A 25,565-nucleotide genomic window follows, 5' to 3' on the forward strand; every position below is an offset into this window, starting at 1 on the left:
TGGGGTATAAATATCACAAAACATGAAAAAAAGAAGGAAATGAAAGAACTGGAAAGAAAACAAAGTCCTTAAGAACCATATTCTGAGAAGAAATAGCAGGACAAGGGAAAGCAGACAGAAGGCTCTTGGTAGCTTTACTGTCTCCTCTTCATTATAGGTATGCTTGATATAAGGAGACAGTGTTCCAGTTTCCTCCACTTCCAATGGAAATGACTGGGCAGAGCTCTGCATCTGTCAAATGCTACTGTAAACAATGGAAGCTGTCAGAGGTTGGGGTGTTTGAGCTGAATGAACCTGGCCTCACATACAGTTTTCCTTAGTAATACCCACCATTCATGATAGATGTGGAGTAGTATAAAATTGTTTTGTCTCTTAGCTTTCTCAGATGACAGTGTCTAAAGACCAGAAAATGGGGTAGCATTAATCATCATGCAGCCCTTTCAGGTAATACCAAAAATGGATGTTCTCATATCAGCAACTGTCTGAGAAACTTCTGTTCAATGAATTAGTATCATCAATCCTCTTAGGTCTCTGTACAGTGAAGGGGGGAGAAAGAGCATTGTCCATTTCACCTGTCAGTGAACAGTGATGCCGAAACAGTACTGCACTTTTGGAAACCAATAACACATTTCAATATTTCTGTCTGCAAGGGCTTGTTCAGGGTTCCTCATCCTTTCCAAAACAGCTTCAGCAAGGCTATTTGCATTAGAGAAGAACTGAGAATTACTTATCCTTGCCTATATTGTCAATTGTTTCCTTTCCTGGGGTTCCAGATGGAACTGTTGTAAACCTGTGGGCACCTCTAGGATTTTGTGAAGAGGTGATGAGCAAACAGTTGCCACAGAAGGCAGAGCCCAACACAATATCTCCCTCCTCACTGTGCAAAAGAATCACAGGGGGAATAAAAAGAAATGAAAAGCCCAGGAGAAGGTAGGGAGAAAAACAAAGGAGAATAAAACAAGGAAAGCCTGAAGAAGAAATGAAACTACAAAACTGGATACTGACTAATGATCCTCCAGTGGTTATTGCAATCATGGAAACCTCTCTTATTTTGCTGTATTTTGCATTTAATCCAGTGCATACTTTGCGTAGAATAACACTAAACTTGGCCACCGACATTGAGGTCAGAGGATTTTCTACTGCCATACTGTTGCCCAATGGCTTGATTCTAGATACTGATCTTTATTTCTATCCTGAAAACATGAGGTGGGATCCTTTGCTTATCTCTATTCCCTGTTCGGGATAAAGATGACAGGTTTGTGAATTCACCTGCCATTGCCTGAACTGTCTTTGTTCCAAAAACCCTTTCTGTATGGCGGAAAGGGCGCCTCTCCACCGGCAGAAATCATGCCGGTGGAGGGGAGGGGGCCATTCACACGGGAGCGTGCGAGCGGCCCCCACAGAGACTGGCACAGAAAAGCCATGTGGAGCCGCCTCTTCTGCATCCCCCCCACTCACCTCGTCCTCCAACATCGGTCTGGAGGGCTGCAGGGACCCGCCCATGCTGCCCTCCAACCTCCAGGGGTCGGAGGGCAGTGTGGGTGGGTCTCAGCAGCCCCCCAGATCAACGCTGGAGGATGAGGTGAGTGGGGGGATGGGAAAGCGGCGTCTTTGGTGTGGTGCTGTTTGCACCGCGTCGATGGGAAGGCGGCACTTTCCAAAAACCTCCCTCGGGAAGGGAGGTGGAAAGCGGCGCCTTCACGCCGCTCGGAAATGCACAGGATGGCACTGCTGCATTGCAGCAGCGCTTCCTGTGCGAACAGCTCCTCAGGGACTGGTGTTTTTCCATCCCTGAGCTGCTGTTTTTGGCCCCGTGTGGAAAGGGCCAGAATGCTCTGCTTGGGTCCTAGTACCTAACCTAGTTCTGCCCCAAGGCATTAGGATCTAAGTGTAGCATTCTGGGACAAAGATGGTCCAGGAAATGGCAGATTAATTTACTAATCCCCTGTCATCTCTATCCTGAACAAGGTACAGCATGAAGAATATTCCATCTGAAAAAGTTCCTTATGCAGCAAAATGGAATTGTTGCATTCAACCAACTAATAGTATTTTTCAACCTGTTGCTGGGATACTTTTTTCTCCAGAAGTGGTAATGCACTGTGTGTACTGGAAATAGTTATAATAAATATGGATCATGCCATTTATTCCCTGTGTGTAGATTAGAGTTCTGAAGAGAACAGAAGAATGTCAGAGGAAAAAAATACACTTGGAATAGAAAATCTGCGACCCTCAGAACTTCAGAGACCTTTGGCTTAAAGAGGAAATTAATTCAACAACTCCTACATGCATAAGCTTTCTTATAGAAAGCTATCACAGAAAGACAGTACTTGGTCAGAAAGGTCAAAGCAAAGCTTCTGCCTTAAAGACACATCTCATCTTCCCACAGCCTCTAGGATTTCCTTTTTTAGCCTCACACTCCTTATGCTCCTCAATGTGTTAAATATGCAGCAAAATGAACTTCATATGCATCAGATTTCACTGACATTCTTTTCCTAAGGTGTTCAGAAGGTCACTGCTATCTTCCCGACAATATTTTTCCCCCAATTGATGGCTCTGATGATTGCATGTTGAGACCAGGTAGGAATGCTTGATGATATTCACAAGATACCCTCTTTGACTATAACATTCAACAATCAGAATTTTCCAAACCTTCAGTCACTTGCACTGATTTCCTAGTATGGAGTTGTGGTTAGAGTGACTAGGATGTGGTAGACCCAGGCTCAGATATTCCCAGACGACCTTGGGCCAGTCAGTAACTCTCATCTTACACCACTCCACAAGATGGTTGTTGTGAGGATAAGATGAGAGAGAAGAATGGTGTTGCTCCTTGGAATCTGGACCTCGGGGTACCCTGTGCAAGGGCCACGGAGGCACTTTGAGTGAAGGCTTATTCCTAAGACAACCACATGACTCTCATCACAAATAGCTGCTTTGAATGTCTGTCTTCCTATTCTCATGACCCTGTAAAATATGAAATCAGCTTATGGAGGAAAGCCTGTACAACTGGATTGAATTCTCCAAGTATAGTGAGTTTGTATAGTGAACATGTATCTCCATACATGCTGATTCAGAAACTGACTCTGAATTTGCTGGAATCTCTGTCTTCTGTGGAGTCTACAGTCTAGTTCACAAATGCATATGAATGCAGCAGTAGTAAGTTGAGGTGGTAGAATGGACTACATCACTTGAGACTGCAGCTGGTAGATTCCAGATTTATATATGATTTCAGGTCCATAAAATGTAGAATACTACACAGTAGAGAGAGCAGTGTCATGGCCTCTCTTTGCTTTATGTTTTTAACATAGGGGAGTATTCCAGAACATGATCTTATATGATCACCCTCCTGTGACCCAAAATGGTACAGTCTACTTTACTACCTAAGCTGTCTGCCACTTCATTGCACTTCATTTCCTGGATGTATGAATCAGATGTAAGAACATAAGAAGAGCCCTGCTGGATCAGACCAGTGGTCCATCTAGTCCAGCTTTTTGTCTCATACAGTGGCGAACCAGTTCTCCTGGAGGTCCAACAACACAGCATAGAAGCTAAGGCCTTCTCTCAGGTGGATTCCATATGAGTAAAAAACAGCGGTGTGAAAATGGTGTGAAAACGGTGCAAACCGTTTTTAATGTAGGGGAGTATTCCAGAACATGATCTTATATGATCACCCTCCTGTGATCCAAAATGGTACAGTCCACTTTACTACCTAAGCGACTTTACTACTTTCCAACAACACAGCATAGAAGCTAAGGCCTTCTCCCAGGCGGATTCCGCATGAGTAAAAAAATAGCGGTGTGAAAATGGTGTGAAAACAATGTAAAACATTTTACACCGTTTTAAACCATTTTACACAATTTTCACACTGCTGTTTTTGACCCATGCAAAATCTGCCCCAATGTTTACTGCTTCTGAACATGAGGATTCCCTTTAATCACCAGGATTGGTTACCATGGCTGAACCTGTTCTCCACTAATTTGTTTAATCCCACTTTAAAGTTGTCTATGCCTATGGCCATCACTAAATGCCCTGGCATCAAATTCCAAATTTTAATCACACAGTGAGTGAAGAAATATTTCCTTTTGTCCACCCTGAAACTATTGTTCATCAAATTCATTGGATGCCCTTGAATTTTAGTATTTTGGGAGAGGTAAAATGTGTCCTTACCTTCCACTCTCACTATATCATGCATAATTTTATTTATTAATTTTGTAAACTTCTGTTATGTCCCCTTTTAGGCTTATTATGCACACGGTGTCTGCTATGTGGCAGGGTGAATGTCCATCATGACAAGATTTCTTGTATCAACGTATTTCCTCAAGCCCCACTTTCACTTTCCATTCTCTCCATGGCAAGTGACACCACTTCTAGCATAACTTTAATTTGCTTGCTGCCAGAGCAGGCAGATTCGACAGCACAGCTTTGTGCCAGACATTGTTCCTCCACCCACAACCAGTCTGCCTAGCTTCAGCTTTCCCATTCCCTCGCACTGTCATCCACACCTCCCTTCTTGCCACTTTCCATGTTGCTGGCTTTTCCTTGCTTTCTACTAATCTTGCCAGCATATTTCAGTAGCCAGCAAGTCAAAGAAAAGAAGCTCAACCACAGTCAAAACACACCATCCTCCAAATTCTCATATTAATACATCAATATCTTGATATAATAATAACAGAGAGTGCTTGTTATGCAGTTACCTCCTCTTTCCAGGAATGTGTGAATCCCCCCACACAAACTACAGGGGTGCAGGGAGCAGATGTGGGGGTTGTATGGTGCTTATTTACATTTGGGGAACAAATTGGCATTTCTATGGAGAGAACAAGCAGAGCTCCAGTCCATTGCTTGATGTTATTTCTCTCCCCCCCCCAAAAAAAAAAAATTGATCAGGAGGGCTTTTAAAAACTTTATTTCAACTTCAAGCATTTGGACAATATTAGATCTATTGAAATAATGCTGAATCTAACACAGGAATATTTAAATACCAAGGAATATTGAAATAACAAGCCTCTCCTTCTGCAGCAGCAGAAGTGGTCGGAAGCATTTATGTGTGTGCGTGTGGGGGGGGGGTTGTAGCAGAACGTGGTCCAGAAAATTACTTTGCTTGCTTCATTTGGGGGGACTATTTTTGGAAAGGGGCCACAATATTGATATAACTGCAATAACAGCAAACAAATAGGGCTTTATCAAAGCCAGCAATCTTTGCTGCAATAACAGCAAATATATGGGGCTTTATCAAAGCCAGCAACTGTGTGCCTTTAAGAGTGAGCTGATGGGTGGAATTAAGAGAGCCAGAAAAAGCAAAGGCCTGGGAAAGTTCAGGAAGCAAGCTGCACAATACTCAGTAGAGTGCCTCCTTGTATGTAAACAGAGAAATGTGAGGAGACACACCCCCCCCTGCAGCAAAGAACCCTAAGAACTAAGAATTCCATGCATAAAGGGTCATGGTCATCTCTTTTCTAAATGGAAAAAAGACTTGTCAGCCTTTCCACATATTGAAGGTGCTCCAACTTCCTAGTCATCTTGATTCCTCATTGTTTCCCTCCTGGTTCCACCAGTTGCCCTGTGTTTCCATAGTGAATTCAGGTTCTGCAGGATATATCTCATTGTTAACATTGTTTTTTTTTCTGTAGGTGGTCTGATCCTGAGGAAAAAGAATACAGTATTAATGTTTTTTTTTCATGTGAATTGCTCACATAACCATTCTGTGCTGTTGCCCTTTTATCATTTATGCCAGAACTAATTATAATTCTTTAATGATAAAAAATTACCAGTGGAATTAAAGCAATTTAATTATTTTCAATCGTCAATTAAGTCTTAATGATCCTGTTATTCCCTGATCATAAATAATGTGAAATCAAATATTCAAGACAACGGGAAATGATTAAAAAAAAAAGTTTCCTTAATAGGCTGGTAATATTGGGTCATGGAGATGTACCTTCTAGATAATAAGAACAGTGCTGGTGTCTTGATAGAGATCTCTTGATTGCTGAAATCACTTGGAAGTAAATTCTGTTTGACCCACTTCTTGGTAATTATTTTATGGTTTTTGAGGAAAAAAACAAAAGATGTTTTAAGTAACCACACACTGATAACTCACAATTGGTCACATCCTATCAAAAAGTTCTGTGTTCACTAGATATTTACCAGAGATTCCTCCTGTGCTAGTACTGCTATTTGCACATGGTTTTGTTGAAAATCATTGATCTTGCACAAATGGAACAGCTAGTCCTCACAAACACACCCGTTTTGTCTCTTTTTTAGATTTTTTTGCAAACATGAGGCGATTTCCATATTTGTAGGAAGATATGTCTTGTCTGTCAGTCTGTGGATTTTGGAATCAACAGATTTGGCCACAGTAAGAATGACATATATTGATAAGGGATGGAATTCCTTTCTCTATCACTCATCCCTTTTAATTGTCCCTAGAATCCCTTGGAAAACTATGAGAGCTCTCAGGCTCCGATTGCTGTTTCACATTAGCATTTTTCTTCATACCTAGAATGCCCCACTATTCGATAGAAAACCTGACCATTTCTGCTGTTCCCTTTGCTAACAGCATGCATTCAACTGCCAGAAGAATCTTGCTTCAGACTTTCCACAAACTGGAAACCTCACAACTTAATGCTATCATGAGACCAGGGAGAGATAGAGAGCTTACCATACAGATACAGTTTCTTGTAGCATCTGCTTAGTATTCCCAGATTGATGCCATGGGTTTTGAAGAACATGGCAATATCCAAGGCATTTCTCCTCTCAGCTCTATATCTGCATTCAGTGTGTGCGTGTGTGCGTGTGTGCGTGTGTGCGCGTGTGTGTGTGTGTTGGCCATTACCTTGTTTCCCAAGAAATTTAGTTTCTTTCGGATTATGATCACTCATTTACCTCTTTACAGAATGTAACTACTTATGGAAACACAGCTAATCAAATCATTGAGATGCTGGAGCTGCAGGGAAAGGAAAATAAACTCATCTGCAAAATTTTATTTTGCTGTTCTAAACTTCCACACAAACCAGCTTGAAAGAATCCAAGTACTAACCAGACTGGGGATGCTGGAACTGCAGGAGACAGAAAATAAACTCATCTGCAAAATCATTTCTCCCATGTTATGATAGTTTAGGTCACATCAGAGATACAACACAATGCAGTGTGACATTAGTGACATAACTCAATTTGTCATAGTGGCATACAACATTCTGGCAATTTGTCACAGCAGCATACACCATTTGGGGGCACAACAGAAAGTGAAAAGTTTGCTCCTGGTCAACTCAGAAATAGACAGCCATAAACTGACATAGTAGGGTAAAAAATGCTGCTTCTCTCGCTTCAAGTCTATTGTAGCATTCTCTCTGGAAATTGATTTGCTCCCCCTTTCTTTAATCACATATTAAAGCACACAGTAGGACTAGGAGCCCCCCGCCCCCTTTACCCAAAATGGTGGGACACAACGACCGTTTTTGGTTGGGGAAATTAGCTACAGAGCACCAGATTGCCTAGGGTCGCTTGAGGAGTGTTGGGGAACTTGATAGCTGTGAGTGTGTGTGTGTGTGTGCGTGTGTGTGTGCGTGTGCGTGTGCGTGTGCGTGTGCGTGTGCGGTGTGTGTATGTGGTGTGTGTGTGTGTGTAGCCTATGTATACGGGCTTCAACTCACTATAAGAAACCAGCAGAGAACATAATTTTTTTAAGGATTTTATTAAGAAAATAACAAATGGAATAAAATAAAATCTCACTCACAATCACTGAGTTACTGGGGTAAAAACACATGCATTCAAGGTTTCCTAGGATGTAATTTAGAGGTGAAAGACAGGTTTTGGATCTAGACAGAGAAGGGATGAGATTATAAAGATTATATTACCAGTCTTGTAGTGGATGTCCAGGTAGCAGAGACCTAGGCTCTGGATGATCAGTGCTGATGGAACAATGTTTCTGACCACCATGGTAGTGTGATAATATTGAACAACTGACTGGGGTCTGAGATATGCTTTTATAGGGAAAGACATGTCTGGGCCAATGAAATCCTCGAACAAAGGATTTTTCCGGCTGTTCCAGGTGAGCTAATGGTCTTGAGCAGGGGTAGGGAACCTGCGGCTCTCCAGATGTTCAGGAACTACAATTCCCATCAGCCTCTGTCAGCATGGCCAATTGGCCATGCTGGTAGGGGCTGATGGGAATTGTAGTTCCTGAACATCTGGAGAACCGCTGAGGTTCCCCTACCCCTGGTCTTGGAGTATCCAGACTATTGACTCTGATGGCTGGTTCATTATCTTAATGGACAGCAAAACATATATGGCCCACAATGGACACAGTGCAGAGACTCTTGAGTAGATTAAAAGAGCTAAGCAAAAGAGAACCGGTCTCACCCAGGTGTGCTATTGTTCATATTCAAATGTTATTTCCTGAGTAAATGCCAGACATGAAGTGGAAGGGGGGGGTAGAATCCTTGAGGGATTCTTGCTCACAAGGTGAGACAGTCCCAAGATGGAGTTTCTGAATTCAAACTGACTCCTTTCAGGGCACTGTCCTGCCAGGTCTGACAGGGCAGCATTCCAGGAGAAAGACCATCTTCTCACCCTCCACACTGCTACAGATCAGGCTGGCTACACCACACACGCAAACACACCCTTGATGCCTGCCATATTGTAAGCAATGAAAAAGTTCTATGGATTCTGCCCAGCCTGAAGGCAAGGCATATGGTTAATTTTCATATGATCTTTGTCTGGGTGGTATGAAGGAAACCCGGAGGGAATTTCTTTCCTAGGGGTAACCCTGCCTAAAAATCTGCCAAAGTTCATATTAGAAAGCGTCATTTAATTGCAAAGTTCAGTAATACGTTGTATCTTTCCCCACTCCTCCCCTCAACTGGTGTGAGAGAAAAAATATTGACTGGGTTGAATGTAAGTTTGGAGGATGTTGCAGAAAGTGCTGACAAGTTTAGGCTAATTCATGGCAATCCTTTAGAGTTCTCAAGGTAAGAAATGAACAGAGATAAGAACATAAGAACATAAGAACAAGCCAGCTGGATCAGACCAAAGTCCATCTAGTCCAGCTCTCTGCTACTCGCAGTGGCCCACCAGGTGCCTTTGGGAGCTCACATGTAGGATGTGAACGCAATGGCCTTCTGCGGCTGTTGCTCCTGATCACCTGGTCTGTTAAGGCATTTGCAATCTCAGATCAAAGAGGATCAAGATTGGTAGCCATAAATCAATCCTCCATAAATCTGTCCAAGCCCCTTTTAAAGCTATCCAGGTTAGTGGCCATCACCACCTCCTGTGGCAGCATATTCCAAACACCAATCACACGTTGCGTGAAGAAGTGTTTCCTTTTATTAGTCCTAATTCTTCCCCCCAAAATGATGGCTTGCCTCTTTGTAGCAACCCTGCATTTCATTGTTGATCTCCCATCCAAAAAACTAACTGCTGACTACCCACGGAGCAGCTGCTACATGCTGGCAGCTGAAGCTCATTGGGACAAGATTTCTTGTCCCAATGCACTTCTTCTTGCCCCACCCATGCTTCTTGCTTAGCACCAGAGTGGGGCAAGAGTGGGGCAGATCCAACCATGGGTGATTAGCCAGCAATGGCCATCCTTGCTAAGCTTCTGAAATCTGACAAGATCAAGTTAGCCTGAGCGATCAAGGTCAGAGCAAGGACTGAAAGGTACACAATGTGAAATCGTGCAGTTCAGAAATCCACACTTTATTACAAGCTAGTCTCACACCACTCTGAAAGAGGGTCAGATTTTTTATTGATTTCACAATAACCAGACACTTTTTTACACCAAACAAACACAGCCCTTTCAAGTGATGAGAAAACCAGAAATGGGAAGAGTTTTCTAGTCTTTAAAAAAACAACACTGACTTGGATTAAATGATTTAAATCTGTTAGTGCTTTGGGATTACTTACATTTTGCCTTGAGGCCCAGTAGGCATAAAACGATGGTTCCAGAAGCCAGGTTTCTAGTTTAGGAAGAACATCCAAACTTGTTAAGGTATGCAAAGCATTTGCTGCTGTTAGCAGGCCATCTTCCTCCCATCTCTTCATAAGGGTTAAATTGTTTGGATTGGTGTGGGGGGGGAGTGTGGGGAGGACTGGCTCTTTCTTTTTTTGTTGTTCTAAACTTTAACCAAACCAACTTGAAATTATCCAGACCTGACCCTTCTTAGCTTCCAAGATCAGGCAAGATCAGAGGTGTTCAGGGTGGTATGGCTGTATTCTATTTTGAGGATGAACATTGTATACAATTATATTGAGTACTGCCATATACTGGTATCATGATCATTGCTGTTTGTTCTCTATTCTTGGATCATAGTTAAGATTGAGTTGAGAAAGAAGCCAAGCCATCACCATGTATTTCCAAAGAAACCTTGGAACACCTGACTGCCTCAGGGATCTTACCAGCTCCTCCCCAAAACAAATGCCACTTGAAATGAGTTGGGGGGTGCCATGGCTACTGCCTTGCTTTGGGGTTTAGAAGAGTATTACAAGCTTCCCTCCAGGTAAGGAGTCTTTCTCACCCAGCTATGAGATGGAGTGCATTCAGCCCCTCCCCACTGTCTTTACCAAATGGCAGCTTACTCCATTTGATGCTTGGAACAACAGGAATTGAAACCAATCTTCTCTCAACATAGCCCTTATGCTTTTACCTTTTAAAAAGTGTAGGCAGAGATGCTTGCTGCTGGCCAGCAACCCCAGGAAGCTTATCTCTCAAATAAAGCCATAGGGAGCACCTGTGTAAACCAAACTCATTACAAAAGTGCTCTTTGCTGCTGAGTGATTAGGTGCTTGTATCCGCACTTTTCAGCTACTGAGATAATGGCTTATCTTTGGGGCTGGAATTGTGAAGGGCTCAGAAGCAGACTGGAATTAACTAATTGAGACTGTTTACACAGGGGATAGGAGCTCTTATCTCCCAAACCCAGGTTCAGAAGTGAGGGCAATTAATGCCTCCATGCAGTAGTTACCTCACTCCATTAAGGTTTCCCTGGGGAACACTATTGCTTATCTATTTAATGTGAATGTTGCATCTTCTAATACAACAGCCATGGTATTCTTTTCTCCTTAGTTTTCCTTATTGTTCAGGCTCCTTCAGCAAAGTAGAATACCTATCACTCAAATTACCTTCCCCCCCAAAAAAATCCTCTTCTTCTTGCTGGACCCTGATCATCTGCATAATGGAGTCATGTGCAATAAATAATGTGCACCAAATATCCTCTGGCAGCCTGACCAACTCAAGTTCACCAGTTTAAAAGCTAAGCCAACCATGGTCAGTACTGGGATGGGAAACTACCAAGGAAGTCCAGGTTCTTTATGAAGAGGAAGGAAATGACAAACCACCTCTGCTCATCTTTTGCCTTGAAAACCCAATGAACTGTCGCCATAGTGACTTGTCTTGAATTTATTACTTAATTTTGTTTAAAATCATAGCTGCCAGTTCTTTAGCTGGTTGTTAACCTTTCATTAAAATTTGAGCCCCACTCAGAGGTCTTGGACATTGTAATTTATTGATGTAGTATTTCTCTGGATCCCAGCCTTTTGAAACTGACAGATATTGAGTTTGTCAATTTAGCGCTCAAGCGCGAGCTCCTGCTTTTTGGAATGGCACTCAGGTTACTCACTGAACAGCTGCAGCCACTTTGTGCCATAGCTAAGCGAATCTCCATCTTCAAATCTCATGACAAATCCAACAGCTGGCCAGTGCTCGACTGAAATGGCTAGGCTAGGGGCCAGGGTCGTGGATCGCATCATATCAAATCTACGCGGTGAGATCTAACAAAACTAACAGCCGAGCTTGGTCAAGCTGCATACGGAGCGTGTCTGTGATGGCGACAAGGACCATTTCCATCCTGTGCCCAGCACGGAAGTCGGACTGGAAGGGTTCGAAAGCCAATGTGTCATCCAGGAAACCCTGAAGCTGCTCCAACACCACTCTCTCAATTACCTTTCCCAGAAATGAAAGATTCGAGACTGGGTGGTAATTGGCCAGATCCCCTGGATCTAACGATGGTCTTTTCAAGAGTGGGCAGACCACTGCCTCCTTCAACCCATCCAGAAAAACTTCTTGCTCAAGGGAGGTATTGATGATATTCAACAGATGGGGTCGTAACTCCGCCCGGCAGGTTTTTATAAGGCAGGAGGGGCACGGATCCAGAGGACAAGTAGTAGGTCTAACAGCAGCCAGGGCCCTGTTAACAGCGGCCTCAGAGAGCAGGGAGAACTGGGCCAAATATGGGCCAGAAGACGGCAAGGGAGCCTCCAGCTCGCCATTGTAGCGGGGAAGATCCTATGGATTTATCGACTTTGTCTGCAAAAGCTCATAAATGCCTCTACAGCCACAGCCAATTGATGATTTGTGGAACCTTCCGGGATAAGGAGGTTAAAGACCTAATTATAATGGAACAATTGTACGGGCGCGGAGCTAGCAGACGCAGAGAAGAGGAGAAGAAAACTCTTCGGCTTCTTTCGGCTTTTTTTATCCAGGCTTTCATAAACGCCTCCATAAGATGCCTTTCACGCGAGTTCGGCCACGCAGATTTCTCCACACTTCTAGTCAGTTTGGCACCCGCTTGGCTGAGCTCTTCCGTGATACCTCACGGAGCCCGCTGAGACGGGGCGAGGACGCGGGGAGCGACAACCTCAATGGCATCGGAGACCCTGGAGTTCCAGTCCTCCACCGGCTCATCGAAAAGTGTACGGGCAGGGCCAGGATCCCGCAGGAGCATTTAGGAAACCAAGTGGGATCCATAAGTCTCCGCTGGCAGGTTATAGCTCAGCTCGCCGCCTAGACGGGAGTGTTGTGGCAGGTCCATCCAGACCTTCAGGGCATAATGGTCGGACCATGGCACTCTGTCGACAGAGGATACGACCATATCAATCCCCAGCCCAAAGACCAAATCCAGCCTATGGCCGGTTTCATGAGTTGGGCCAGAACTTACTAAGGAGAGGCTTAGCGTCGCCATGGATGACACTAGGTCCGCAGCCGCTGTACATGAGGTGATGTCAACATGGACATTGAAGTCACCCAAGACAATAAGTCTAGGGAACCGCAATGCCCAGTCTGCCACCACCTCCAGCAGCCGTGGCAGGCTGTCTCCTGCGCGCCAGGGCGGCCGGGTACACCAGAAGAACAGCCAAATCTCTCCGAGGCCAACCACCAAGGCCGTACATTCTATGCCGAGATCTTCCGGACTGCGCAGCCTTAGCGATAGAATCCCCGGATGAACATTGCCACCCCATTCCCCACCTCGCCCCGAAATTCGCGGACCGTGGAGACACACGAACCTGGTGGCGCGACCTCGCCAAGGCGTAACGCCCGCCACGCACTCCAGGCTCGCGGACACAAGCCAGGTCCATTTTGCTGAGCTCTGGAGGTAACCCCAGAGTGTAGCGTCTTATTATTGATGGATCTGGCATTGATCAACACCAGGACAAAGTGGAGCATTCCTGAACCCTGCCATCCTCGCTCTCTAGATAGATTGGAGGTCAGAAAGCGCAAGGAAAGCATAGCCATATCTCATTCGCTTCTTCTATAATAATGTGCCACCGCCACCGCTATATTTACCTCACCCCATTACCACTGGGATTCCCAGCCCCAAATCTGTTCTAATACTTCCTTATCAGCTTCCCTCTAAACAGCCTGGCTAATACTTCATTGGTGAAAGGTGGGCCCAGCCTCAGCTAACACTAACTAATATTAACTAATACTGACCTAGAAGGCTGGGAAAACCCACTATCTCTAATAGATAAAAAACAACTAATCTAACTACTCACAAGGCTTAACACTAATACAGAGTGGTCTATAATGCTAAACACCCCTCTCCCACCACTATCCCCTAAGTTGTAGAACCACAGTCCTAAAAACTGTGGCAGGAGGCCAGCAAAGGGCGCTAGATAACAATAAGAGAACTGCTGCCACCAGATTCTTGCGCTCCTTGCAGAAATAAGAAATGTGATTATCGCACCAGTTCTTATTAAAGTAATAATACATATTGCATGGACAGCGACATAGCGCAGTTGTTTCACAGGCCTCGACAGCAGGCTGGGGTTCACACCACCCAGCTTCAGTTGCTTGCGCTTAATCATCCGTTTAAAAGTCCTGAAGGGCCAGCAATGTAGGGCAACAGCCGGAGGGCTCCTGCCACCAGCCACTCCTCTAAGATCCCAAACAAAATACTATGTACCCTGAGATGGCCCCCAAGGTCGTGGCGCACTCAGCTCTCTCACTGCCGGCGCGCCACAGTCAAACGGAGCACTAAAGTTTACAAATGTTCATGTCCCAACAGTTCCTTGATGCACAATCAGGCCTGAAAACAGTCGCAGCTGCCTGCACTGGCAATATCCAGCCTCCTGGCTTTCATCCAGTGTCACACCCAGCAGCTTAAGAGTAACATGCAGTATCGCCAGTGTTACTGGGCGAAAGTCAGGGCTCACTGCACTGAAGGAAATGCCAAGTCTCCCCCGTCTGCTACCTCTCACGGCGGGATCCAACTCAGTCTCCGCACTCCGGTTTTCCAAGTGGAGCCACCACAATCCCGGCACAGCCCACGCCCAAGTGCAAAATGGAGGTTCAGAAGAGATCTCTGCCACTGACCCCTGACAACTTCGCCTCCAAGCTGCTCTGGGCACAGTCCAGCCTCTGGGGTGGGGGAGATCAGCGCCGGATAGGTCAATATATCCACCACAGCAGGGGGGACACAGAAGTGCAAGGCAAGGCAGGCAAGTATAAACATAGCAGTTCCCTGCCGCAGACATGCCGGGCCGCCCAGCACACATCCACCAGTCGCTCTTATCTGCCAGTTCTCGACCCTAATAAGCAACCACAAATGCCGAGGTGTGTGGTAGGTTCTTCTCCCAGACTGATTTAAGAGGTCTTCACACTTCGCAGCTGTAAAAGGCTTAAATGCTTCGCAGTTGTAAAATGCTTCGCAGTTGTAAAATACCGAAGTGGGTAGAAAGTTCTCTCCCAGGCTGATTTAGGAGGAGGTCTTCACACTTCGCAGTTGTAAAAGGCTTAGAAAGTTTGTTTGTTTAGCAGAGCCCCAAGGAGCCTGCACAAGGGCTTCATCTAGCCTTTTCAGCTTAGTCTCGCTTCTGGGATCGCGCTAGTGGGAAAAGGGATCAGCTTCCGAAGTGTACTCTATTGTGAAACTGTATGCTATTATCCTCGGATTATTTAAAGATCAGGCGCGCAATTACCTCTGCTCAGCTGGTACGGAGCTTTAGGCTGATCTGTCACCAGTATGCTGATGATGCTCAGCTCATTCTGTTGATAGAGAGGGGAACCATCATGGCCCCTGTAGCTCTACAGCATTGTTTGGAGGCGGTCTCTGATTGGTTACAACAGAGCAGGCTGAAACTGAATCCATCGAAGACGGAGATCCTTTGGCTTGGTCACAAGGGGGAGGGGGGATTTCCAGCCGCCGGAGTGGGAGGGGACCATTTTGGCACCGCCCCCATCCGTGAGTCTGGGGTCCACCTGGACGCTTTCTCGATGGAGACCCAGGTGGCCCTTACAACACGGAGACCAGTTTTTTCCATCTCCGCCAGCTCCGGCGCTGGCCCCTTCTCCCAAGTGGACCTTAGCCACTGTGATCCATGCAACAGTCACCTCCAGGCTTGACTATTGTAACTCGCTTCACGCCGGGCCTTCCCTTTGGCGCTTTGATTCGAAATTGAAACTGGTCCAGCAATGCAGCAGCTTCTGCTCACAGGGGGGCTTTGTGATCACATTCAGCCTGTGTTGTACCAATTGCATTGGCTTCCAGTGGAATTCAGAATCATTTTCAAGGTGTGGGCTCTTTGACCTTAAGGCCTTACGGCCTGGGGACCCTCGCATCTTTAGAGACCGTGATACCCCATATGCCTTACTTCCTCGCCTCTTTCTGCGCTCTCAGCAGAGGCCAATTTGCTGGTGGTTCCTGTCTTCAATGATGCGGTTGGCCTCCACATAATAGGACTTTCATTGCCCTGGCCTCCTCGCCTGGTGGAACACTCTTCCTCCAGTTAGTCCGGTTCTGCGGGACCTTGTTGAGTTCCGCAGGGCCTGTAAGACTGAGTTGTTCCACCGGTCCAGTCGCTGAAATGTGCGCCCCCTCTCTCTATATTCGATTACCAGCATATGCTACCCTCTGAGGGAGTCTCCAGTTCTCTGAGCCTCTTAAATTAAATTGGTTTTGGGGGGGTGCCTGATATTTTTGTATTGACCGCTGCTTTTAAAGATTTTAATAGATTTTAATAGATTTTATTGGTTTAATAATTTTACTGATTGTAATGAATATTGTTGTGCACCTCCCAGAGCCCCTCGGGGATGGGGCGGTCTACAAATTCAATCAATCAATCAATCAATCAATCAATCAATCAATCAATCAATCAATCAATCAATCAATCAATCAATCAATCAATATTTAATGAGCTTCTCATGTTCTTTTTCATTGACACTGCTGGCACCAGGCATAGCTATGTCAATGGTGGTCACTTTCTTGTCCTTGATCACTTTGGTGACTAAGGTGTTATGAGCCAACACTTTGTCCATTTGAATCCATTTGGAATGTATTACTATTGTCATTAGTAACAACAGTAACATACTTAATTCTGATTGAGAGGATGCATACTATCAGGTTACCAAAATCAGGTAGAACCTTATAATCTAAAATGTATTGTATTATTTAAAACCAACAAAGTCAGTTCACTTTCTATAAAAAAAATGGAAGTGACCGAGGGTAGCTATAGAAATCACCAGAAATACTGTGCTTTTACCATAGAGTGTACCATGTAGTTTGTTGCTTCCTTTTTTTAGTAAAATGAATTTTATGCTGCAGCAGATGTTGTGGCTTGCCTACATCCCATACCACAGCTCTCCTACCAATTGCTAATGAGAGCCCATAAGACCTAATTATTAATGACTAAACTCAGTATGGGGAGAGGACTCTAGAGACTTTGCCACTGTCACATGTAAATAGTCAGGCTCTTAAAGACTCGAGCCAGGGAGTTTTGCCTGTCATTGGTTCTGTGTGAGACTGACTGTGTCTGTCATTGTCCAATCCAACTATCCTGAAAGGGGTGATGAAAATGTTTTAAATATTGATCAACAAACAATGGAGAAGCAGCACACCACATTTCTAAAAAAATCATAAACAATAGGTGAAATCTATTATTATTGTTATTATTATTACTACTAGCGGTACCTGGCCACGCATTGCTGCAGGTTATTGTGGTGAAATGGGAAAGGAACAGTAGCAGCAAATCAATTGTAGAGGGCAGCAGCACGTGCTCATGGAATCGCGCAGGCAGATATTGTGCAATGTCAGTGATGTGTGTGACTGCATTCCTGGAAAGGCACCCCTCCCACACATCTAGGCTGGCTGGTCATGATCCTTTACCTGGGAGTACGTTTGGTTGGTGGCAATGGGTGTCACTTCTGAGTAAACCCTCTGAGGGGCGCGACGCAGCCATTCAAAGCATGTCACGGTTGCTTTACCGAGCTTACTCCTGAATAACACGTGCCTGGTTTTCTGAACTGTAACTGCAGTATTTAGGGAATCTAGGGCGGCTGGCCCCTCCCTCCCATCCCTTGCATGCTACCCCTCACTTTCTCTCCTACCTCACTCCTTTCTCTCCCTCTCTAGGCACAACCACATGCTGATCCCTTCCTCCTCCCATGTCCCTTCCCATCCTCCTCCTCCAAAGCCTGCACATTCCAGCTTGTTCAATATGGATGTGGAATATGGGTGAGGAAGTAGGCAAGTGGTGGTTGGATGTGAGGGAGGGCAGAGTGAGGAGTGTGAGCAGTGGCGTTCCTGCCTAGGGACAGCCCTGTCCTGCGCCCCTTTTGGTCACGTGGGGCACCAACATTTCAGGGTCGTTTAGTGCTTAAAAGTTTTGGTGTTTTTCGAGGCCAGCCACTAGGGCGATGGCGGCTAGCGGCACTGGGGTAATGTCAGAGTACCATCTGAGACTGTCTCATGATACTATCTAAATTCTACAGGATGCTTGTTTAGCGGGAAGCTGTGCTATGGACCCCCAAAAGGTGCCCCTATCCCCATTGTTTTCTAATGTGGGAGCTAACCTGAGATGGGGGTTGGCCCATTTGAGGGACCATAACTTTGGTCCTGAACCTAATCTCACTCAAACTTGGTGGCATCATAATAATAGTTAACAGATGATACCTTGTAAATCTGGTGCCACTAGCTTTAAAAATACACCCCTTCCAGGCACCCCAAGAAATTCTGCCCAAGATTCTCAGAGCCTTGCAGTGACTTGGCCTCCATTGTAGCCACTGGGAATTTCTGAGTGTGTAGGCAGGCTGTACATTTTTTGAAGATAGAGGGCACCAGACTTTCAGCTGGCTCTAGGAGGGCCTCCTGGTAATAGCATCCAGGCTTGGAGACCTGGGGGTTCAATTTGGGCCCCTAAAAGGCTTATTTTGCTTCCTCCACTCCTGCAATATATGAAAGTTTGTGGCTGAGTTCTTTCAGAACTCTCTCAACTCCCCCCCTCACTCCAGAAGCAAGAAGCTCACCAAGCTTGGATGCTACCAAGGCCTCTTGGAGCCACCTTGAAAGTCTGGCACCTCTATCTTCAAAAAATGCAGCCAAGCTATTACACTCAGACATTCTCAGAATCAGCTAGGGGAAGTTAGCAAGTTCTGTGGTGGGAAGAGTGCTTTTCCACCATTGAGAATTTAAATGGGGCTTCTGTTATGCCCAGATGGCTCTGTGGTAGAGGTTTCAGCACAGGAGGCACTGTGGTAGGGATCTGCCTCAAGCTGGGGGGGGGTATTTCCTGTGCTGCTGCTGGTGTGAGTCTCCCCTGAAAGAGGAACCAGCCAAATTTGCTAAGCAATGTGTGTGTGGAAGAGGAAAGTCGCTGTGGGCAATCGAAGGAAGAGTGAACCTGATGCCCACAGCATTTGGGCTGCATCACAGAGCAAACTTTAGCTTAAAGAGTTGGCTGGTTCCTTTCAGGAGACTGACACAAAGCAGCCCTGCAGGAGAAGAAGTGCTTGGGGCACTTTATTTCCTGCAGGGCTGCTTTGTGTGAGTCCAGAGAAAGAACCACTACCACAGTGCCTCCCCTGTTGAAAGCCTCACCACCACCAGAGCTGGGCATAACAAGAGAAGCCCCATTGGAAGTCCTATGGTGGGAAAAATATTTTTTTTCACACCACAGAACTTGCTGAAAAGCCTGGCAGGATTCTGGGGGAATTTCTGAGTGTGTAAGCACTGACCACACATTTTTTGAAGATAGAGGCGCCAGACTTTCAAGGTGATAGCTCCAAGAGGCCTTGAGGTAATAGCATCCAAGCTTGATGAGCTTTTGCTTTTTTGGGGAGTGGGTGGGAGCGCTTGAGAAATTCTGAGAAGAACTTCGGCCAGCAGGGCTTCTATGTTGCACAGGAGCAAGGAAACAAAATAAAGCCTTTAGGGGCCCATAAAAAATTGGACCCTCAGAAGCAAAGGTCTCTAAGCCTTGGATGCTATTACCAGGAGGTGGCTTCCCTGGAGCCACCTTGAAAGTCTGAATTTGCCTCTATCTTCAAAAAAAATGTGCAGCCTGCCTCAGAAATTCCTCATTAGGCTACAATGGAGCAAAAAAGTCACTTGCAAAAAACAAAGAATCTTGGGCAAATTTCTTGGGGGTGCCTGGAAGAGATGTATTTTTAAAAGCTAGTGACACCCAAAATTTCAGGAGGTATCATCTGTTAACTATTCTTATGATGCCACCTCCAATTTTAGTGAAGTTAGGTTCAGGGGACCAAAGTTATGGTCCCTCCAATGGGTAGCCCCCATCTCAGGTTAGCTCCCATTGAAAACAATGGGGATGGGGGCATTCCATTTGGGCATCCATAACTTTGCTGCCCCTGAACCAAACATCGCCAAACTCGGGTGGTATCATCAGGGCAGTCTCTGAATGATGCCCTTGAGAGAATCATGGTGCCGCTTAGCTTTAAAAATGCGCCTCCCCTGCAGGCCAAAAAACCCATTCAAAAAAATACCCCCCCAAAAGCCCCAAATACACCTTGCATTCCACATTTGTTCATATTTGGGCAGGACATAATCAGACAATTTTTTTGTCCCGAGGATTCTGCCCAAATTGCCCAGATTCCCAGCCGAATCTGCCTATTTTGTTTCATCTGAATCTCCAACCCTCAAAAGTGATGCTGTTTCAGGGTGGGGGGAGAATCCACCCCCAAACAGCATCACTTTCAGCTTTGTTTAACCCAGGAGACCTCCAGATTCTCCCTTTAAGGTAGATTTAAAAGAAGAATCTGAGCTCCCTAGTTTAAAACAACATTGAAAGTGATGCTGTTTGGGGGGTGGATTCCACTGGAGGTGTTTTGTGAGAGATGATGCTGACATTTGTTTGGTAAATGTTTTGCTGGGTTGTGATTTGTGAGAGATTTACATGCTTAATACCCACTTGCACTGGCTTGGAGTTGTTTCTCAGGCTAACAACCTACCTCATAGGGTTGTTGCAATTAGGAAATTAGGAAAAGAGTTGGTGGGGAGACAGCCATGTATGTTTTGCTGGGAGTGGGAGGTGTTTTGTGAGCTGGTACAAAAAATCATTGTTTGGTAATGGTGGGGGAGGGTGGCCGCCCGATCACTTGAGGTCTGAGGTGTAGGGCGCCAAACTCAGGTTTTTAGTCCCCAAGTGCACCGGATCGTTTGCCTAGAGTGCACCCCTGAGTGTGAGGATGAGCTGGATGTGCATGAGAGTATGTGTGTTGTGTGGTAGTAGTGGGTGAGGCACAGAGAGTGAAAGGTACCTGCATGTGAGGGGGGAACCCCACCTGATGTCTCACATGGCAACCTGTGCATGTGTTTCACTTCCACTCGAGTTATTACCTATGCACTGTTTTCACTGCTCATATGTGGCCATCTGAGCAAACATTCTAAGTGGCATGAACATTCTAAGGGTGACAGTTAAACACAGTCAGCTGCATGTCCTTCACCATGGAGCACCAGGAAAAAGGCATTTTACCTGGGCCAGGTGTGACATTTCAGATATGTGAACATCTAAAAACACTCTCGCCTGGCTGAATACAGTGGCTGGGAATTTTTGGAGGATTTGACCCAGCAGCTCCTGTGCTAGACCATTGTGAACAAACTCACTGTTTGCTTTATATATATAGATTGATTATGAGAAGTTAAAATTTAAGCTTCTCCTTCTACATGGTGAAATGAGCTGAAGGAAACTAATAGGAGCAAAAGAATGCAAAAGAACCTTTGTTCCTGTATAATGGATAGGTTTTTTTGCCCTAAGGAACTTTTTGTGGCTGTTGAAAGTTGGACTTTTTCAAGGCAAGAATGATGCTGCACAGACCAAACATAACAGGTTCAGGGCCTTTTTGAAAGCTTGTTGGGAGAGAAGTTTCCACAGAGCTCACCCTCCCCAAATGCTTTTGACTCATTATATTTGCATGAGCACAGGTTAAATGAAAGTCACTAAATTAGCAACTTTTCTCACTTTAACCTGGGTTTTGAATGCTTCCTGCTTGCCTGTGTGAACTACAGCAAGTAGGAAGCGTTCTATGCCCACACCAATGGGAGCTAATAGTAGATGGGGCTACCCTTTTGAGGGTCCATAACTTTGGACCCCCTGAACCAAACTTCACCAAACCTGGCTGGTAACATCGGAAGTGTCAATATTCTGAAATTTTGATACTGCTAGCCTAAAAACTGCACCCCCTGCTGACCGACAAAGTAAAAACACTAAAAACAAAAAAAAAATAGAAATGAGCCAAAAAAAATTCTGTGTCACCAATGGTGGGCGTCCGGGACATTTGTCCCTGGATGTCCCTATGGACATCATATGCCTCTGCTTCCAACTCTATCATCCTATGATTCTATTCTATGAGAAATTTTCAGTCAGTATGTGTGAGTCTGACTTGTACTGACAACTCAATTACATTATGTTGAAATTAGTTTTGTATGGAAAATCATGGAAAATCAGAATGTAGCCTATGATTACATAACCATCTCTTTTGAGGTTTTTCAGTTTTATATATTTTCTTGCATGTGAGTATCAGACATTTGCCAATGGAAGATGCATGAAAACCCTTTTTCACTCCCTGCTTCTGATATGTAATGTCCAAGGTGAAGAATGTGTATGTCCCACTTGTCTTTCTGTAAACCCTGCTGCTGATAAAATGTCTGAATTGATCCTCACTCATGTCCATGGACTTTCATTGAAGTTGTATAATCAATTTACCCAGGATTCTAGTTTATGCTTTCCTTGGAGATATTTAGCATTGCAAATATAAATATTTCTAATTATCAATAGCATGGAGACAGACAACCAATTAGATTAAAAGGTTTCTGTGAGTGCATTAAGGGCCTTTTATAACTCTAGGCCATAGAAAATGTTTTGGCGCATAATTTATTTGCAGTGCTTTGTTAATAAGAAGAAAATATTTTTAAAAGAAAATAAATGGAAATGTAATGATATTTATTAGACAACCATGCTTAGCTTGAACTCATAAGAAAGTCATTAAGTAAAGAACAGCATAAAGTAATAACTTTAAAGAATATGTATGTAATAAAACATAAATTGCCCTAATAGGCAGATTTCATTATTTGTGTAAATTGCCCTAATAGGCAGATTTCATTATTTGTGTAAAAAATATAAAGAACATGCATGATTGAATTGGGTCTTTTTAAATGGAAGGTTTTGCATCATTGCTATAGAATGCATTCAAATAAAATAACATTCCAATCCATAGGGCTCTAGCAACCAAGGTTGGTGCCACTGCCATGCCATAGTGCTATATCTGGAGGACTTCCATGCAATGTGGGAAGGCAGCAAACAGCAGAACAACTCTGGACCCCTGAAAAGCCCCCATTGAGGTGAATGGACTAGGCAGAGGTCTACTTCAAGAGCATTTTCCTAGGCTGAAACTCTGGTGGAAGCTGACTAAAGTTGGCTCCACCCCAATTCCCCTAGCCCATCCTGAGCTGCACAAACATCCAGGGTTGGACCAGCACAGCTCTAAGATCAAGCACCACTTCCATGTTCAGCACTGCCTAGCTGTGCAACACCCACGCTCCCATCACCCCCATCGGCGTCAGCATAAGTCCATACAGATTCCCCAAGTCTTTTCACCCCCTCCAAGTCTGGGTGGTAAGAGTGATCTACAATACAACAACAATTGATCACAGACAAAATATATTAACACAATAGAAACCCCAAATCAAGTTGGTATCATTGGAGACCTCCATTGGGGCACCTACAACAAACATGCTGCTGGATTTTGCTAGTGCCAACCCCTCAGAGTGAGTGAGTGTGTGTGTGTGTGTTTGTTTGTTTTTGATGTAACCAAATCAGTTAGATTATCTTACAACCATTACAGTGTTCAGTTTAAGGTCTTTTTTCTTGCATTATTAGTAAAATACTTGTTTGACCATTGGATATCAACAAAGATCTACCCTCAGTTATGGAGGCAAAGGGAGAGTTTTGAGTAAAAGTTTATTGCTCTTCTCCCCCTCCATACACTTTCTCTTGTTCCTTCTTACTGTCTAGTGACAATATAACTAAGTTAGATCTTAGATAATTAATAAGGTGTTTTCTTGTCAAATCAAATCATTTTATCAAATCATTTTATTTACGGTCATCGACCAGAACAGCAATAACAGAAATACACAATTCAGCAATAATGAATCATTAATCTTGTTTTTATCCAGGTATATCCTCCCAATCTAATCTTATGTAGTAGAGCATTTCTATATAAACTCACAGTGTGTCTCCTCTGTCTGTTGTGCATGCTTTACTCTGCTGAATATGAAGTATGAATATTAATATTTACATAACATATGACTCTTGTCTTCTAGAGGTTCCTGCTTAGGCAAAGCTTTCAGAGAGAGGAATCCAAGGTTTGCTTCATATGTCATGCTGTTGTGGTGGATGAATAAGCCTTGAAGGATCTTGAGGTTCACTCATGTGATCCCTACTGTTTAAGAGTGTGTTCTGACACACCATAAAAGTCAATGTCTTTAAACCAACCAGAAGCATTCTAAAAAACTGTACAGAGAACTATAGCTTTTTTCACTATGCTGAGGCCCAACTGAAGAGAAATGGAAAGTAGGTGTCTGATTTCCTTGATCCTTCCAGGAAGTACAATACAACCATTCCACCTTTCATAACTCTTTTCCATACTGAAAAACCTTCTCCTCTCATGTAAGTGGGCTAATGACAGTGCAGTGCTATTTTATTATAAGCCATTGATTTCAGCAGGCTTAGACTGGAATATTTCTGAATACAATTCCAGTTATACCTACTTTTACATCAAAATAGTTGGTGGCAAACTCTAGCTTGTGTTTGGCCTTCAAATCAGGATGCAAAATGGGTTGGTTCTCTTTTTGGAATCCTGATTTTCATGCAAGCCACAGTTAGTTGAGTCAAATGTAATAACAAATGGAGGTTTTGCTCCAAAATGTAAATGACTAATTTGGTTATTTCCTGTGGTGATGGGAGGAATGTTATAAGCTCTTTCAAGTTACATTTACTGTTGAATTGCGACATTGCTTGCTATTAACTTGCATTGCTAAGTATATATGTAACATACACAGAAGAAATACATTACCAGAACAGACAGCTGTCATAAATCTGAAGAACAATCCTAAAATCATAATAGAACAGTTTAATAAAGGAGAAAAAGCCAGTTCATTGACACAGAGGCCCTTTCCACACTGCCGAAAGGGCGCTCCTCCACCGGCAGGAATTCTGCTGGTGGAGGGGTGGGGGCCGTTCGCACGGGAGCATGCAAGTGGCCCCCGCAGAGGCCAGCGCAGGAGAGGTGGCTCCGCACAGAGCCGCCTCTTCCCCGTCCCTCTCCCACTCACCTCGTCACCTTCGTTGCTCTACTGGACTGCTGAGACCCGCCCACGCTGCCCTCCAACCTCCAGGGGTCGGAGGACAGCGAGGGAGGGTCTCAGCAGTCCAGTAGAGGGACGAAGGCGATGAGGTGAGTGGGAGAGGGACGGGGAAAACAGCGTGTTCCCGGCGGTGCCATTCACACGGCGCCAGCAGGAATGCGCTGTTTTCCCAAAAACCTCCCTCCAGGAGGGAGGTTTTTGGAGGCGGCCTGACACCACCCTGGGGGTGGTGGAGGGGAGCCAGGTCAGCGCTGCTGCGTTTTAGCAGCACCACCTGTGCGAACGGCTCCCTGGGGACGGCGTTTTTGCCGTCCCCAGGGCGCCATATATGGCCAGTGCAGAAAGGGCCTAAGTTCTACAGATGACTTCACAATGTCTCAAGAAAATAAGATAAAATTGCACTGATAAAATAATATCTAATAGAGAAAGGTGTGATGTTTACCAGTAGTAACTTTAAAGATAAAATTTTTCTCATGTGTTAAAGAGCAAGTGGTAATTTTGAAATTTTGAATCTTTATAGTAAATGTACTTTTTGTGCTTTTTCTTTGTCTCTTTTGCATTGTTAAGCTGTTTAAATACTATTTAAAAACTTTAAACAACAAAAAGAAAGAAAATATAAAATTATAGATTCTAACTGTTGGAACTACAGACATCGTCATGGCTACAATTATACATGAACACAAATTTACAAGTTTACAAACTAAC

The sequence above is a fragment of the Sphaerodactylus townsendi genome, linkage group LG04, assembly GCF_021028975.2.
Source record: "Sphaerodactylus townsendi isolate TG3544 linkage group LG04, MPM_Stown_v2.3, whole genome shotgun sequence".
NCBI lineage: Eukaryota > Metazoa > Chordata > Lepidosauria > Squamata > Sphaerodactylidae > Sphaerodactylus > Sphaerodactylus townsendi.